This window comes from Pristis pectinata, chromosome 9 (assembly GCF_009764475.1).
Source record: "Pristis pectinata isolate sPriPec2 chromosome 9, sPriPec2.1.pri, whole genome shotgun sequence".
NCBI classification, from domain to species: Eukaryota; Metazoa; Chordata; class Chondrichthyes; order Rhinopristiformes; family Pristidae; genus Pristis; species Pristis pectinata.
The window spans coordinates 66,691,392-66,710,241 of record NC_067413.1 but is presented as its reverse complement, the minus strand read 5'-3'; positions in this window follow the sequence as shown (position 1 = coordinate 66,710,241).

The window sequence follows — 18,850 nt, the reverse complement described above, 5'->3', positions numbered from 1 at the left end:
ACAAACTTACTAATCATACCCCCTGCATTCACACCTAAATCTTTAATGGATTTAGCAAACAATAAGGGTCCCTGCAGTATGCAACAGTTCACAGCCTTTCACTCCTAAGAACAACCTTTGACCATCACCCTCAGCCTATTATAAAGCCAATTTTAGATCCAATTTACCAAGTTTCCTGGATCCAATGGGTTTTTACCTTTTCTACCATCTTCCCATGTGAACTTTGACAAAGGCCTTACTGAAGTCTATATACACCAACTGCACTATCTCACTGACACACTTAGTTATCTCCTTGAAAAATTAAATCAGATTAGTTAGACAACACCTCCTCTTAACAAAGCCATGCTGACTATCCCTGATCAATCATTGCCTCCCCAGTGCAGATTAACCCTGTCCTTCAGAATTTTTTTCAATGATTCTTCTACCACTAGTGTTAGACTCACTGTTCTGAAATTATCTGGCTTATTCCTACTGCCCTTCTTGAATTAATATACGACATTCACTGTCCTTCAGACATCTGACACCTTTTCTCTTTACAGTTTCCTCTCTTGCCTCCTATAACAGTCTGGGATGCATCTCATCAGACCCTGGGCAATTACAGGACGTCCCCAAGTAACGAACAGTTTCCGTTTTTAAAGATGTCTCATGTTGGTTTTATCCGTAAGTCAGAAAATACACAAAAATCACTTGATATGGTAACCAAACCTGTACAGTATTGTAATAAGTGGCATCAAAAGTACATAAGACTGATAAAAAAGAACAATTGCTGAAAGTAGAGAAAAAGAGGAAACTAGTTCTGCTTTTTGTAGGAACAAACATCTGTATATATATTGGGCTTTTGAATTTAATAATATTAGGGGAGCTCTTTTGTATGTAGAGGTGTTCACAAGCTGGGGATGGCCTTTAAAGTCTCTAAGGTGTTCAGTACCTCCTCCTTTTCCTTTATAATTCAATCATCTCTTTTTGTGGATTCTCCAACTACAGAGTCCTTCTCCATAGTAATGCAGATGAGAAGTATTCACCCAAGACCTCACCAATGCCCCCGGCACCATGTACATATTGTCATTTTGGTCCCTAATGAGCTTCATTCTTTTCTGGTTACCCTCTTGCCCTAATGTACATGAATTTTGCTTTAAATATTAACCATCCCACTCATCCCCCTACCCACCCCCAAATTTCTGGAACAATGTGGGCATGACCAGATTTTGAGCAGATGTCTGCACAGTTCTGGATAGGCACCTGATTTTTAGAACTGTATGAGGCAGTTAAGTACTGCAAATGCATCCACAGTTACATTGGACACATCAATAACAACAATTACTTGGATTTATGCAGTGACTTTAACATCACAACTTCTCTAAGGCAACTTAAAGGAATATATTTTCAAACAAAATGTAACAATGAGCAACGATAGGAGTTATTTCCCACATTCTGAGGGTAAATAAAGTCATGGGGGTCAATTGTCTTAAAGGGAGAAAATAGCAGTTGAGAGCTTTATGGATTCCAAAACCCAGGGTAAAGGTCGCTGAAGACTCAGCCACTGATGATTGAGGGTTGCAAATCAGAGATGTACAAAAGGCCAGAATTAGATAACCACAAAGAACTCAGACGGTAGAATAGCAGAAAGAAATTATGGATATAAGGCCATAAAGGTATTTGGAAATATGAAAATGTTAAAATCAAGCCATTGTTGGACCAAGGTCATTGTGCTTGAGTGGACACAAGGATTGGCTAAGGGAGGTGGGGGGAAGGGAATGAGGGTGAATCAGACTGGCTGGATGTCCCACTGTGGGCAACTGAGATCAGGGAAGGTAAAATGTGGCAAGTGGAACAACTGGAATAGTCAAGTTCAGAGGTAACAAAGATGTGGATGAAGATTTCAGCAGCCGGTGAGCCGAGACAAGGGGAGACATAAGATGTCTGAATGCAGGAATGGTTACATAATTGGAGGCTCATCGCAATGACAAAAAGGACATCTCCCAGGCAGTGCTGGGAAGAAAGTGGCCACTTCCACCATCCAAGTTAGATCATTCATTAACCCAATAGGGTCTTACAGATTGCAATGCAACAAGTTCAAACCTAATGTTATCACAGGCATTATATCATGAAAATTTTGGGCATGATAATAAAAATTATAAAACTCAAAAATACTGTTATTACTAGATTAATAGTGAAATGGTTATTCACTTTCGGCTATTAAAAGAATATTAAACTTTTCAAAATACATTATATTCTGCTGTTGTCAGTAGTTATTTCTAGACCACATCATTCTTTTGTCCCTGTTAAAGAGGTATTTTCTTGTATTGAATTTAAAAATCGTTACACATTGTGGTTTGTGGTCAGAAATGTGATTCTTAGGAAAAGATGTTTTTGGAGAATTGAGTGACTGCCCCATTATACACTTATCAATTATTAACAGATTTCTCACATTTCCCCAACAATGGTCCAGACTCTTTGCCCAGTTAATATTGGCTACAGAGATATCACCAATAACAGCCAATGAAGAGGCAGAAAATAGCTGAATAGAAGTGGGTACTACAATTCACACTCAAAGCCAACATATTGCATGAGGCATTATGGGATTAAAATCTATTTATTTCATTTATCAGGAACAGCGCTAGTCTAGAAACTTACTATTTTGTTTCCCACCCAGAGCAATTTTACAAATGTGGTATCAGTTATAAAGTTAGATAATGGAGTTAAACAAGAGACAACACACTCTTATTTGTATAGCACCTTTCATGGATTTTTGCATGAAGTCTCACAGTCATCAATGCAATTATTGGACACATAATCTGTTGTAGTGATGTTGATTGGGGAGAAAATATTAAACAGGCCACCAGCAACACTTTTGTTATTTAAGGGCTGCACAGTAGTGCAGCCCGTAGAGCTGCTGCCTCCCATCTCCAGTGACCCAGGTTCAAATCTGACCTCCAATGCTGTCTGTGTGTAGTTTGCACATTCACATCTGCACATGTGAATGAATGGGTTTCCTCCTGGTGCTCCTTTTCCTCCCATATCTCAAAGACATGCGAGTTGGGAGGTGATCAGAGTCTGTAAATTACCCCCAGTGTAGGTGACTAGAAGAATCTAGGGAGAGTTTATAAAAGGATTGAAGTGGTATTAGTCTAAATGAGTGCTTGATGGTTGATGTGGACTTGTTGGGGCAAAGGGCCTGTTTCTGTTCTGTATGACTCTATTTAGGGATAAACACAATACACTTAATTTAAAATTATTATTCCTGAGGTTTGTGTGCAACTACAATTAAAATGCATGTAACATCTGATTGAGTAATTGATTTGACAGACTCCAGGTCTATCTTTCAACCAGTCAGATTCGATCTGAAAGTTAATATTCCATCCCAATAATCAGTTTGATTGTCTCTGATAAGGTGCAGATGTCCCTTCAACTGCAGTCAAATAAGACTAATTTCATTTGTGAAATGTTAATTGTAGTGTATTTATGTATAAAATGCAAGTACATCATGTGGCTAATGTAATGACATCGTCATGTGTGTATAAGACCTTGCTGTTGGACGTGAATCAAATGAACATTCTTGTTCAGAAACTCCTGTGTTCTGTAGGTATTATTATAGTTGGAGTTTATAGTACTGTGGTTATAATCTAAGGCCCACTCAAAATATCTTGCAATTAGCGACAAGAATCAATGCATAGCAATACTCTCAGGAAAAGTCGTCAAGAAAAACGTCAGTGTTTCACATGCAGAAGGTCATTCCAATATTGTGCCCAATGTGCAACTCCAAGGAAATTTCATGTTTGTGAGATAAAAGCTGCAGAATGACTGAATACTTCCCTGGTCATTGAAGCTTCTGTGTACAGGCTCAGTGAAATCATTTGCTCAGATATTGTCAGCTCAGCTCAATGAGCAATAGCAATGGATCTTGAAACTGCACCAATTGATTCTAAAGTAAACTTAAAGCAGGGCAGACTGAGTTAGTCTACCATATAGTAGAATATGCTGGGTGTGAAGTGCAAATTTACAGGAGGCTTGAGTATACCATTTTGGCAGGAAAAAAGAATGTGGTTGCTCAATATAAGCAGGCTTCATTGGCAACCTGTGGATGTATAACAAGCCTAGTGAATTATTCTTTCATCTTACATGGAGAGGATGGAGATACGTTCATTGTTAATAATCTTCTTGAGATGGAAGACAATGCTAAAACTGTGAAGGTATTGAACTCTGCTTTAAAGGAATGAAAGCAACCAACTTTACTCACAGAAATTGGCTCAAAGCATATTGCCACAAAATGTGAATTTGCTGTTATCGAGCGAGGGCAAATTCAAAAAGATATTAATTTTTCCAAGCTGTATGACTTACCAAAATTATCGTCACTTTCAGACCACAGTGCACTTGAGGGGGAAAGACCACAATAGACTATCATGAATCAGATCAGAAAAGGAGAAAAATGTCACGGTAGATCTCTTTTTGCTTGAAAGTATCAACAGTGAACAACACCACTGTCATCAGATAGGCAGAACTCAAAGCAGTGCTATTTTTGTGGTGGCAGCTACCCAAACAAAGCAGAAGATTCTGGTAATGAGCAAGAAATGCAAAAAAATGCAACTGTTTAACATTCAGCAACCCCAGCCCATAAGAAAGGATCAGACCATGTGGCAATTGATAAAGCAAATGCAAAAATTAACAATAATTTGATGATTCTGAGTATATATTTATTATTCATTGCACTTATCAGAGCAATTGGCCATGAGTAGAAGTGAATATTTGCAACTTGTGAATAAATGTACTGTAAATATCTGTCAATGTGATGAATGAACAAACTTTTCACAACCTTCACTGTCATCCTACTCTGCCTCAGTAAGGCCAGGATCTTTCCTTACAATAGCATTATGCCTTTGAATATTCTGGGAATATTTTCATTGCAAATGACATTCAAATTTAAGAGTGTTAACATGACATCCTCTGAATCTCAAGTGACTGTGATACTTTTATCACAAAGTCAATTTTTTGTATGCAGTGCCTATCACTGATCCTGCTGGTGTCAAACAAAAGGACACAGAGCAGCGTACCAGTTATGTCAGTGTGAAAACAGTGCCCAAAGTGATGATACTAAGCAAACGGAAGTTGCAGAGAAGCAAGATGTGTAATCGCAATCTAGCAACAGAAATGAAAATGGGTAATAGATGATGGTAATGGTGGGCTGAAGGGCCTGTTTTGTGCTGTATGGTTCTGTTTGCATAGAGTATGCATCAGACTCCTGATGGCACCTATCTTATGCTGCAAAATAATTGCATTGTCATCCTGCCATCGCTAATTGAACCTGTTATAGTCATTACTCAAGAAGGCCAACTAGAATCGTAAAAATTAACCATTTATTAATAGAGAAATTATGGTTAAGAGAGAAAGCCTGCCTATCTGATGATAGTGGTGTAGTTCAGGAATCATTCATGTGATTAAACACAAAATTAACAGACGCCTACTGTGTCAAGCAACTTCAAAACCAAATCTTTAAGAATGAATAAAAGCGCCAGAGTTACCTGAAGGTTCATGTGTTATTTTTAGTGTTGACTTTGCTGACCTATGCTCTTGGTTATGATTGTCAATGATTTTGCAAGGTTCCCTGTTATAGAAATTGTCAGTTCTACTTCTGGCATTCCAAAGCTTGTGGCTTGTGTCTTTAAATTACTTGGTGCAACATAAACAATGAGAATGGATAATGGACTACTATTCAAGAGTAATGACTACAGGAAGTTTACAAATGACCTAGACCCCACACAATGCAAGATCACACCTTCCCAGCATGAGCTAATGATAAAGTAGAGAGATTGGAGTGAATGCTGAAGAAAATCATCCGTACTGTTTATACCAAAATCATGGAGCCAGAACTTTATGGGTTTTTAAAGGAACAAGTAGGCAATACCACATTCAATGAAAGGAAATAACACCAACCACATTTTTGACCCTTGGTGTACATGTCTTCCAGAGCTTAAAGACACAAGACACAAACTTTGGAATGCTAGAAGTAGAACTGACAATTTCTGTGGCAGGGAACCTTGCAAAATCATTGACAATCATAACCAAGAGCGTAGATTAGCAAATTCAATACTAAAAATAACACATGAACCTTTGGGTAACTGTCACTTTTATTCATTCTTTATCTTTATTTATACAGCATGGTAACAGGCCCTTCCGGCTTAACAAGACTGCTCCCCCAATTACACCCATTTTAACCAACTAACCCATCCATCTTTGGAATGTGGGAGGAAACCGAGGCACCCGGAGGAAACCCACACAGTCACAGGGAGAATGTACAAACTCCTTACAGACAGTGGCAGGAATTGAACCCTGATTGCTGGAGCTGTGATAGTGTTATGCTAACTGCTACGCTTCTTGAGATAGATAATCAAAATCTACATAAGAGTGATGAAGCCAGGAAGAACAGAATGAAAACAAATGCAGGAAACACAGGGATTTCAGATCTATGCCAATGCAGCCTGGGAATACAGTTCTTGTAAAGTGTAATTATAAACCACATAGGTTGATATACAACTTCATATGTCCAAGCTATTTGAAATTACTACCATCACTAGTTAGCTAAGGCTCATGCAAAATGTGTCATTCTTCAAAGCAAACCACCATCCACATCCAGAGAATCCAAAATGAGTGTCAAAATTGAAGCAGAAACTGAGCAACTTCGTCTGAAACAACAGCTGACATTCTCACATCTTGAAATCACTAGGGACTATCCTTTGTGCAGGCAAAGTTTCTTTCAGATCTGAGAAACTTTGTAACATAGTGATAGAAAGAGAGGATTGTAATGATTCTTTTAATTAATATGTGGGTGGATGTATGTTTTTACTGCTATGTTTTGTTAGTACCTTTTTTTCTTTCATACTGTGTATTTCCAATATCCAGGGTGTGGCAGTAAAGAAAGCAGTCATTTATTCTACATTGTACAGCAGCAAGTTTGTCTAATTAATCACACATCTCAAAGGCTTACTAGTCACAGTTTACAGATGGATTATGTAATAGTGTGTGCTTCAGTAATGTCTAAACAACCTGGCATAGTTAACTCTTACATCCTTGATCAGTGACTTGGGACATTCTCCTTCCTTCATAATTAACAAATATGCTACTCGGAACATAGTTGTACACTGGATGTTTCACTGGTACTCCTGTGGAAAGTATTAAATATGGATTCTGAGGATCAAACAGGATGATAACAAAACCAGGTGTGATAGCGAATAGAGAGAGGGATGTAAAGAGGCTGCAAAACGACATAGACAAGTTGAGTGAGTAGGCAAGAACATGAAAGGTAGAATGTAATGTTGAAAAATTTGAGGGCATCCACTTTGGTGCACAAAACAGAAAAGAAGATTATTTTTTTAAGCAGTGATAAATTGAGATATGCTGATGCTCAAAGGGATCCAGGTGTCCATGCACACAAGTCACTGCATTTAACATTCAGGGACAGAAGCAATTAGAGAAGGAAATGGTATTTCAGCCTTTAATTAGGAGAGCTTTTGAATATAATATACGTGCAAAGATGTCTTACTGCAATTGCATAGGGCCTTGGTGATGTTGTACCTGCAATATTATACACAGTTATAGTCTTCTCACATAAAAAATGATACGCTAGCCATAGGGTTAATGTGACAAACATTCATCAGCCTGATTCCTGGCATGACAGTTTTGCTATGTGAGAAGAGATTGGATAGATTAGGTCTGCATTCTTCAGAGTTTAGAAGAGAGGTGATTTCATTGAAAGTTACAAAATTCTTCCAGGAATCATCAGGATGGATGCAGTGAGGATGTTTTCCTGGTTGACTGAGCTAGATCCCAACTATGAGCAATAGTCTAACAACAGACCATTTCACAATCTCAGAATATGGCCAAAACCCTGAATACAAGACATCATAAGAAGGATCTAGCCATGGTATCAAGACAACAACCTTTCCCTCAATGGCAGCAAAACAAAAGAGCTGGTGATTGACTTCAGGAAATGGGGTGGAGTACACATTGCTGTCTGTATAAATAGTGGTGAGGTGGAGATGGTTGAAAGCTTCAAGATCATAGGAGTAAATATCACCAACAACTTGTCCTGATCCAGCCACGTAGACACCATGGCCAAGAAGCATACCAGTGTCTCTACTTCCTCAGAGGGCTAAGGAAAGTTGGCATGTCCCCAAAGACCTTCACCAGTTTTTTCAGATGTACCATAGAAGACATCCTATCCGGATGTATCACAGCTTGGTATGGCAACTGCTCTGCCCAAGACCACAAGAAATTGCAGAGAGTTGTGAACGCAGCCCAGTACATCATAAAAACTGACCTCCCCTCCATGTACTCTTGCTGCCTTGGGAAAGCAGTCTACACTTCTTGCTGCCTTGGGAAAGCAGTCAACATAATCAGAGACTTGTCCCACCAGGCAGAAGATAGGAAAGCTTGAGAACATATACCGGCCACATACAGGCTCAAGAACAGCTTCTATCCCACTGTTACAAGATTTTTGACAAACCTCTTATATACTAAGAGGTTTTTGTTGATCTCTCAATGACCTCATTGTGGCCCTTACACCTCATTTATCTACCTGCACTGTTCTTTGTCTGTAACTGTAACACTGTATTCTGCATTCTGTCATTGTTTTCCTTTTGTACTACCTCAATGTAGTTATGTATGGAATGACCTGTCTGGTTGGCATGCAAACAAAAGCTTTTCACTGTATCTTGGTACATATGGCAATAATAAACCAATTACCTACAAATAACAACAAGGGAAACAATAGGATTTTTTTTAAAAAAGGTGTGCTGGAAAAGGTTAGGCCCATTCCCAAGGGCAGGAATGGGATTTTCCATCATCCTTGCAAAGATCAGTAAATGGTGTGAAGCAGTTGCTAAGCTTGAAGCTGGAGAGAACTACAGCAGGTGAAACCACACAGTGACCAGGTGCTATATTTCACTACAGCTTGAAGCACAATAATCCAGAATCTAGCCTTAGCCTGAAGTTGAAGAACAGAAATAAAGCCTCTCAGATGGGAAGCATCTCGCACATCCACCCACACAACTGCAAAATGGTGAACTTGGGAGTGATAAATGATTCCTTCAAAAGGAATCAATTAGTCTATATTAATTGAATGTCTCTCAACAACTAGTGTAGCAGCTATTGAGAAACAAACTGTTGCAATAACATTATTTACTTATACATATATAATTATTTATTTGTGCTGTGTTTTCTTTCAGCAGTATCAAAATTCAGGTTAATTATTAGATCCACAGCTAATATAATTTTGGATTTCCATTTGTTATTTAATAATAAAATCAAGTAGCCTTGGTATTTATGCTTGAACAATGATTTCAAGCGGATTAAGCCTATTTATTTCATCAATTTATATGAACTTGTAATTCTTCAACAAATTAATTTTTATTGGTGAAAATGAAAATAAAACCTGCAGGTGCTAGAAATCTGAAATAAAAACAGAAATGTTGGAAGCACACACCAGGTCAGGCAGCATCTGTGAAAAGAGATACAGTTAAAACTTCAGGTACAGGAGCCTTTATCATAAATGACAAAAGCTCTTCCCCTTGTTGCTATGCATTGAAAACACACATTTTAAGATATTAACCAATGCATGTTTTATTACTCAAGATCTTTATTGTCATCAACTTGCAAGAAATGATAAATGAAAATGAAAAAAAACAGCAGAGGCTAGAACCCAGAAACAAAAACAGAAAATGCTTGAAACATTCGCTCTTTTTGACTTAAAACACTAACTCTGCTTCCCTTCCCACAGCTGCAGCCTGCTCCAGTGAGAGTTTCCAGCATTTTCTGCTTTTCTTTCAACTATTGCAAGAATACTTACTGTATTAGTAGACACATTACAGGCAAACATGCTATTTCAGAATCTAAAGATGGTGTGAACTTTTATTCATTAGCAAATTAGTAAATGGAAAATGGAAACAAGGTGTTTCTTTTGAGGGATTATTGCCTTAAATGAGCTAGGGGATTAGAATATATTCATATAATTGAGCTAAGTAAAGGTAAGGGCTATGAGCAAGGGATAATATCTGGATTTCAGAGCTTTGAAGAAAAAAATAGGATAAATGATTGAATGATTGAAAGCACGATGATAAATGTCAGCTGTGAGAGATCCATTCATTCACAAGTTGTCAAAGAATATGTCAAATACAAGAACATTAATTTATCAGGAGCTGAGCCATTGGTGGTCCAAAGATGATTAAGGATCCATTTACATAGATGAAGAGGAACACAAAAAAGTAAAAAAAAAATGGAATGCTGATCTTTATATCTGGATGATTGGAGTAGAAGGAAGCTGAAATTGTGCTCCATCTATTGGACACACCTGTGGTATACTTGAGCAATGCTGGGAGCCACAAATGATGGATCTGGAAGGAATGCAGCCTTCCAGGGTAGAGTTCCTGGAAGGAATGCAGCCTAGATTTACCAGAATGATACCTGGATTCCAATGGTTGAATTATGAAATAGATTATAAAGTAGGATTATACTTTCTGAAATTTATGAAGTTAATGGGTGATTTGATCAAAGTTGACAATATAATAAGAATAACAGTGTAAAGAGAGACAAGCTATTTCTGCTGGTTATGCAATCTAGGGGGCATAGTCTAAACATTAATGTCAAGCACTTCAGAAGACATTAGCAAATGTTTCTATATGCAGAGGGTAGTGAAAACTTGGAATGACATTCAGCAAATAGTAAATGTTGCCAGGTTAATTGTTAATTTTAAATCTTTAATTGATTGTTGTTTGCCAGTGGTGTGAAAGATATGGCAAAAGGGCAGGTGTGTGAAATTAAATCACAGATCAGCCATGATTACATTGAACAGCAAACTGATTCAAGGGACTAAACAGCCAAGTCCTGTTCCAAGGTTCCTCAGCTCCAATGAAATAAGATTTGGGCACCAAGTAGATTTACAAAATACCATGCTAAAATGATCTTTTCTTTATAAATCTCCTCGCATTTTCCCGGGAGTCTTGAGTATAATTATAGCATGGTGTCATTTTTAGGATCTATTTTGGGACGGAACCCAATTTTGTTAGTCCCGTGGGTCTCTATGTATAAGCCAAGGACTGTCCAAAATCAATGACTAGCATTGGCTAGTAACAAGCAAAATATAAGATGAAATAACAGTCAGACCTGTTGCCAACATCAATTTATACTTGGAGTCTACTTTGATGCCTGCTACTTAAAAGCACTTTGCAGAAAGATTGGGAATGATTGCTTCAGTCAAAGAAGAAATTTCAGAACCATTTTCAACGTACTTATGGCCTTCACTGTTACTTTGATTAAAGTTATCATGTTTATTGCTTCTCCTTGTTAGCTAAACTAAACCTATCTCCAGGCTTCATCCTGCTCTTGCACTGAATATTTTTCTAATTTCTGTCCTAATCTCTCCATCTTCATGGATAAAATGAGCTCTCTTATCCTGCTGTCTTGATTCCATTCTTATTGAACTGTTAACATTAACTCTCCATCTCTTTCTCCTTGATAGTAAACATAGTAATTGGTCACTGCTCTAGAGTTATAGAGTATTACAGCATAGAAACAGGCCCTTTGGCCTATCTAGTCCATACTGACCTGATCTTCTGCCTAGTCCCATCTACCTGCACCTGGACCATATCCCTCAAAACCCTTCCCATCCATGTACCTATCCAAACTTATCTTAAATGTTACAGTCGAACCTGCATCTACCACTTCCGTTGGCAGTTCATTCCTCATTCACCTCACCATCAAGTGAAGAAGTTTCCCCTCAGATTCCCCTTATATATTTCACCTTTCACCCTAAACCTATGTCCTCTAGTTCTAGTCCCACCCAACCTTAGGGGGAAAAGCCTGCATGCATTCATTCTGTCTACACCCCTGATAATTTTGTATACCTCTAAGATCTCCCCTCATTCTCCTGCACTCCAGGGAATAAATTCCTAATGTATTCAACCTTTCCCTAGAATTCAGGTCCTCAAGTCCCAGCAACATCTGTGTAAATCTTCTCTGCACCCTTTCAAGCTTATTGATATCTTTCCTGTAGGTAGGTGACCAAAACTGCACACAATATTCTAAATTCGGCCTCACCAACATCTTCTACAACTTCAACATAACATCCCAACTCCTGTACTCAGTGCCCTGATTTATGAAGGCCAAAGTGCCAAAAGCTCTCTTTATGACCCTATCTACCTGTAACACCACTTTCAAGGAACCATGAACCTGTATTCCCAGGTCCCTCTCTTCTGCTGCACACCTCAGAGCCCTGCCATTCACTGTGTAAGTCCTACCCTAGTTTGTCCTCCCAAAGCGCCACGTCTCACACTTGTCTGCATTAAATTCCATCAGCCATTTTTCAGTCCATTTTCCTAGTTGGTCAAGATCACACTGAAGGCTTTGATAGCCTTCCTCGCTCTCTACTATGCCCCCAATCTCGGTGTCATCCACAAATTTGCTGATCCAGTTTACCACATTATCATCCAAGTTATTAATATAGATGATAAAAAGCATCAGACCCAACACAGATCCCTGCGGCACACCACTAGTCACAGGCCTCCAGTCAGAGAGACAGCCATCTACTACCACTCTTTGGCTTCTCCTGCTAAGCCAATGTTGAATCCAATTGACTACCTCATCCTGAATGCCAAACGACTTAACCTTTTGGACCAGCCTCCCATGTGGGACTTTGTCAAAGGCCTTGCTAAAGTCCATGTAGATGACGTTCACTCCCTTTCCCTCATCAACCTTCTCGGTAAACTCCTCAAAACACTCTACAAGATTGGTTAGACATGACCGACCATGCACAGAGCCATGTTGACTATCCCTAGTCAGGCCCTGTCTAACCAAATACTTATATATCCCGTCCCTTAGATTGCCTTCCAATAATTTACCCACGACTGATGTCAGTCTCACCGGCCTATAATTTCCTGGCTTATCCTTAGAGCCTTTCTTGAACAACAGAACAACATTAGCTATCTTCCAGTCCTCCAGCACCTCACCCATGGCTAAGGACGTTTTAAATACCTCTGCCAGGGCCCTTGCAATTTCTGCATTGGCATCCCACAAGGTCCAAGGGGACACCTTGTCAGGCCCTGTGGATTTATCCACTTTAATTCGCCTCAAGACAGCCAGCACCTCTTCTTCCGTAATCCGGATATGGTCCATGACCTCACTACTCTTTTGTCTCAGTTTTATAGTCTCTGTGTCTGTCTCCAGATTAAATAAAGATGCAAAAAATTAATTTAAGATCCCCCCCATCTCTCTCAGCTCCATGCATAGATGACCACACTGATCTTCAAGAGGACCAATTTTCTCTTTTCTACCCTTTTGCTCTTTTAATATAGCTATAGAAACCCTTGGGATTCTCTTTCACCCTGTCTGCCAGAGCAAACTCATGTCCTCTTTTTGCCCTCCTGATTTCTCTCTTAAGTGTTCTCTTGCATTTCTTATACTCCTCAAGTGCCTCATTTGATCCTAACTGCCTATACCTGATACGTGCCTGTAGTGTGAAAGTTCATGGCTGTCATGTGACACCATCGAGTACTGGTCGAAAGTGACACCACTATCAATCAAGGTCTGGCTCCACCCACTCATTAATGCACACTCTTGACCATTGGTGCCCATGCACACCTTTTGTACCTGGCCACGACCTATTGGACCTGTTGAATTACCTGAGCTACCTCCGCCCAGCTCCCCAGCACTATAAAGAATACCACATGTGTGTGGCTCTTCCTCTTTTGATTGCTGCAGGAGTCAAAACCACGCTGATGGACCACTGGTAAGAGTGTGCACTTCCAGAGGAGTTTAGGAGCATCCTAAGTAGATTCCCAGTAGCGTAGAGCCAATGCTTGTCCAGATTCAGGGGGTTCAGGCACCGTATTGCGTTTTCCCTGATTGTTTGTAACTAGTTTGCTCTGTGTGTATGTGTGTGTGTGTGTGTGTGTGTGTGTGTGTGTGTGTGCACTTCACCCCCGTTGCAACTCCCCTCACGTTTCATGATCACCCATGTGTGTGTGTGCGAGTGTGCATCCGTTCCTGTTCATTCTGTTCCTGTGTTTGTCTTTGTGAATAAATCCTTTCTCAAAATCCAATGACTGTGTCCAGAGTCCTCTACCTTTGAGACCCCAAAGAACCTTTTACCACAACAGTGCCACCTTCTTTTTCTTTACCAGGGCCTCAATATCCCTCAATAACCAAGGTTCCCTAAACCTGCTAGCCTTGCCCTTTATTCTAACAGGAACATACAGATTCACTTTTGAAAGCCTCCCCCTTACCAAGCATCTCTTTGCCAGAAAACAGCCCAACCCAATCCATGCCTGCCAGATCCCTTCTGAATCCATCAAAATTGGCCTTACTCCAATTTAGAATCTCAACCTGAGGACCAGTCTTATCATCCTCCATAACTATCTTGAAACTAATGAAATTATGATCACAAGATCCAAAGTTGTTCCCCGAACACACTTCTGTCACCTGCCCTGTCTTGTTCTCTAAGAGGAGATCCAGTATTGTGCTCTCTCTAGTTGGGACCTCTACATATTGATTAAGGAAACTTTCCTGAACTCATTTGACAAACTCTATCCCATCCAATCCCCTTACAATATAGGAGTCCCAGTCAATATGTGGAAAGTTAAAATCAGTTAAGTTAAAGAGGTGCTCTCCCGCTCCCTTTCAAAGAAACCCTCATCATCACACTCCTCAAAAACATAATCTTAACTTCCTTGCAAACTATCATTCCATCTCCAGCCTTTGAAATCTCTGAAACTTGTCCAATTCATCCTCCCTCTCTTGCACCTCTTGGAATAAATCTCTCTGCTCAGGTTTCAAACCATCCATGAGTTATGTCATTCACAACTTTGACTGTGGTATATCACCCGTCCTGATCTCCTCAACTTTTCAGCGGCTTCGACATAGGTGATCACATCATCCTCATCCAAAACCACTCCTGCATTGTCCAATTCATTAGAAATGTCTCACTTGGTTCCTATTTTACTTTTCAATTAGGTTCCTGAATATTGTACCAATAGCTTCTCCTTATACCCTGCATATTACCTCCAGATGGGATCTCAACCCCCTTGTTTTCTCAACTGCATGTTGTCTTTCACCAATGTTACCAATGTCATTTTTCACAATCATGGTGATACACCCACTCCACAGCGCAGATGAGACACTTTATCTGACCTCCTCTTTTATGCAGCCAATGCTCTTTCTCTCCTTTGCAGAGTTTCATCCAAGAGTCAGCCACATTAAATTTTGATCACTTCCTTTCATTCTGTACTTTAAAAAGTGTCACAAAACCTATCTTGAGCCACCTGTTAAAAAAGCCTACATTAAATGCAGTCTTGCAATGTTCATTACTTATCAATTGCTTTCTCAATCTAGCCCTGATATATTGCAGTCATTTCTATTAAATAAAAGGATCCACCTACAGTTTTCAACTTCTTCTGCCCTGACACAGGGCTCGCAGGTTACCGATCCTTGTTTTTTAGCAAAGCCAGTGCTGCAATAAGTAGAAGTCCTGTCCTTGTTGCCCATTATCAGCTGAAGAATCCCAAAGTCTTGGAACATAAATCACTCTTCAGCTTACAGGTGGAATGAGAAAAACATTAAAACTTGAGGGATCGAAAGGAATGTACTAACTTTTGCAAAATTTCATCGATGTTCCAGTAGTTATCATGCTCTTGTGATAAACGAAAGAGCCTCGAGTTTGACCCAAGAAGGGACATGTGGAAAATTGGCAAATTGGTTTGCTACTGTCACGTGTACCGAGGTACAGTGAAAAACTTTGTTTTGCATGCCATCCATATGGATCATATCATCAGATCAGTGAGTTGAGGTAGTACAAGGGAAAACAATAACAGAATGCAGAATAAAGTGTTACAGTTACAGAGAAAGTGCAGTGCAGGCACAGAATGAAGTGCAAGGCCATAACGAGGTAGATTGTGAAGTCAAGGGCCCATCCTTATCATACTAGGGGATTTTTCAATTGTCTTATAACAGCAGGATAGAAGCTGTACTTGAGCCTGGTGGTACGTGCTTTCAGGCTTTTGTATCTTCTGCCCAATGGGAGGGGAGAGAAGACAGAATGTCCAGGGTGGGAGGTGTCTTTGATTCTGCTGGCTGCTTTACCGAGGCAGCAAGAAGTATGGAGGGGAGGCTGGTTTCCGTGATGTGCTGGGCTGTGTCTTCAATTCTCTGCAGTTTCTTGTGGGCCCAGGCAGAGCAGTTGCCATACCAAGCTGTGATGCTTTCTATGGATAAGATCCTTTCTATGGTGCATCGATAAAAATTCATGAGGGTCAAAGGGGATATGCCAAATTTCTTTAGCCTCCTGAGGAAGCAGAGGCACTGGTGCACTTCCTTGGCTGTAGCATCTACGTGGTTGAACCAGGATGGGCTATTGGTGATGTTCACTCCTAGGAATTGAAGCTCTCAACCGACTCGACCTCACATTACACCATACCAATAGGCTTTCTACCTCCTTCCTATACTCCGATTCATTGTTATTTGAGATTCGCCCCACTATGGTGGTGTCATCTGCAAACTTGTCAATGAGGTTAGAGCAGAATCTGGCCACACAGTCATGAATATACAGGGAATAAAGTAGGGAGCTGAGGACGCAGCCTTGTGGGGAACCAGTGTTGTGAATAATTGTGGCGGAGGTGTTGCTGCCTATCTTTACTGATTGTGGCCTGTTGGTCAGGAAGTCAAGGATCCAATTTCAAAGGGAGGTGTTGAGGCCCAGGTCTAGGAGTTTGGAGATAAGTTTGCTTGGAATTATAGTACTGAAGGCGGAGCTGTAGTCAATAAACAATGTGTGAGTTATGGTTTTGCTCTACAACAGTAACACTTAATACAATAAGCTCTAACATGGGTAATAGACAGAGGAGTCTGGATGCGGTTGGTTTCAGCTCGGTACTGCTTAAAATATTCCTCAATAATTTGGAAGATGATTCCACGCAGTGTGGGCAGGTGCCAGATGTAAAGGAGATAAACAACATTCAGAATGATCTGCACCAATTAAGCAGATTTGCCAAGCTGATGATTGATTTGCAGCTGGCAACACTTGATTTACACTGCCTGGTCAGAATTGCACTGTTGCAGCTGGAAGAGAGCTATATGTGTTTATGTGCATCAGCAGAGGTCTGGCTCTGTACCGATACATTTGTGATGGATGAGAACTCAAAACGGGTGGAGGGAAGAAATTCTGCCTCAGTTTATATAGCTCCCGGAAATTCAAAAGCTACCCTGAAGATGTTTTAAGGGCAGCCACGTAATGTATTCCACATAATATCACAATAAAAACAGAAAATGCTGGAAGTACTCAGCAGATCAGGCAGTATCTGTGCAAAGAGGAATGGTTAACATTTCAGATCCAGGAATCTTCATCAGAACTGGGAAAGAGAGAGAAAAAGAAAGGGAAGGAGAAAGCTGCTTAATCTGGCTACTACTTCCAGCATCTTCTGTTATAACTTCAGATTTCTAGCATCTGCAGTTTTTTTTTTATTTTTATTTTTTGACTTCCACTTGCTTGAGTAATGTTAGTTACTATCCTGCTGAATACCAGAGTCACATAAAGGCAAATTCTGAAGATATACTATCATATTTGCATCATCATCAGGGAAAAAAAACACTTTCTAAAGACATCAATGTAATTGCATCTTTCTAAGATTATTCATCAGTCCACATATGAAACAATTAAGTTCTATTCCACAAATGGGCCAGAAAAACAGCCTAGGCTTGTACCACTTGTACATAGGCCCATACTGGTTGCATGATTATTAGACTTTATTTGTTAAATGATTTGCATAAAATTCCTATGCATTTTTGATATTCTCATTCATAGGGATTCATAGAGTTGTAAAGAACAGAAACATTTAAGGTCTATTCAGCCCAACTCTTCCATGCCGACCAAGATGCTTATCCAAGATAATCCCATTGTACCCCTCCAAACCATTCCTATCCATGTACCTGCTAACGGTATCTGCCTCTACCATCTCCTTTAGCAGCTCATTCCATATACCCACCGTCCTTTGTGTGAAAAATTTGCACCTCAGATCTCCTTCAAACGTTTCCCCTCTCACCTTAATCCTGTGCCCTCTAGTTTTAGACTCTCCTACCCTTGGAAAAAGACTATGATAACCTACTGTATCCTTGCCTGTCATGATTTTATAAACCTCTATCAGGTCATCTCTCAGCTTCCTTCGCTCCAGGGAAAACAGTCACAGCCTATCCAACCTCTCCTTATAACTCAAGACCTCCAGCCCAGGCAATATCCATGTGAATCTTTTCTGCATGCTCTCTACTTTAATCACTTCCTTCCTATATTGTGGTGACCAGAACTGCACACAATACTCCGTGTGGCCGAACCGACGTTTTGTACTTAAGAGGCTTCAGTGAGAAGAGGCGAAGGTAAGTCTCTGGTAAATTCCTTTCTTCCTTTTCTGTGGTGTTCCCTTTAGTGCCAGGACAGAGTAGTGAGAATGGCTCCAGAGTCACTGGTGTGTTCATCTTGTGAGATGTGGGAGTTCTGGGAGACATCCAGTCTCCCTGATAACTACATCTACACGATGTGCATCCAGCTGCAGCTCCTTACAGACCATGTTAGGGAACTGAAGCTGCAGCTGGATGACCTTCGGCTTCTACAGGATAACAAGGAGTTCATAGATAAAAGCTACAGGGAGGCAGTCACTCCTAAGCTGCAGGTGGCAGGTAGCTGGGTGACTGTCAGGAGAAGGACACAGAATAGGCAGGTAGTGCAAAGTACCCCTGTGGCCATTCCCCTCCATAACAGGTATACTGCTTCGGATACTGTTGGTGGGGACGACCTACTAGGGGGAAGCCAGAGTGACCAGGTCTC